Source organism: Cephus cinctus, unplaced genomic scaffold (assembly GCF_000341935.2).
Source record: "Cephus cinctus unplaced genomic scaffold, Ccin1 Ccin1_scaffold0349, whole genome shotgun sequence".
NCBI classification, from domain to species: Eukaryota; Metazoa; Arthropoda; class Insecta; order Hymenoptera; family Cephidae; genus Cephus; species Cephus cinctus.
The window spans coordinates 1,871-2,477 of record NW_014333041.1 but is presented as its reverse complement, the minus strand read 5'-3'; positions in this window follow the sequence as shown (position 1 = coordinate 2,477).

The window sequence follows — 607 nt, the reverse complement described above, 5'->3', positions numbered from 1 at the left end:
AATTAAAATGATGGGCCAGTGCTAGATCATATAATAGGAAAACATGTAGTGACTTATGTACTTGGCGTAATTTTTTACACGTAAATGTTTTTTGGGGGATATCACAAGTTTTTATTGTTCAATAGGGTATATGAAAAAAGTTTTAAACACTGAAATCTGTATTGTTAAACAAATATAAAATATAAATACATTGCAATGTCACTAATCAGATAAATATATTGCGTTGTCGAAAATGTTAAAAGCCATATAAATGTAATTTATAAATTGATTTTTCTTAGAAACACAAAAATATATATAAATTTGAAAGGAAAGTATATTCTTAAATGTAGAATGAAATTTATTTAGAAAGAAGTTGAGTCATTTAGGAATTTCGTAAGCTTTGACACAAGTCTCAACTACGTGTTATAATCAGTGCCATCTGTTATCTAAAAAAGTAGTTGGAGGTATGAAGACGACGACGATGACTGAACTGAATTAAAATCATCTCGTTTGCTATTTCAATATGCCTTGATCTCGTACAGCAATTGTATAGATCTTGGTGCCGATCGGTTCAGAACAGGAAACCTAAACACAGAAAACTATGCAGAGGGACACTTGAACACTCTGA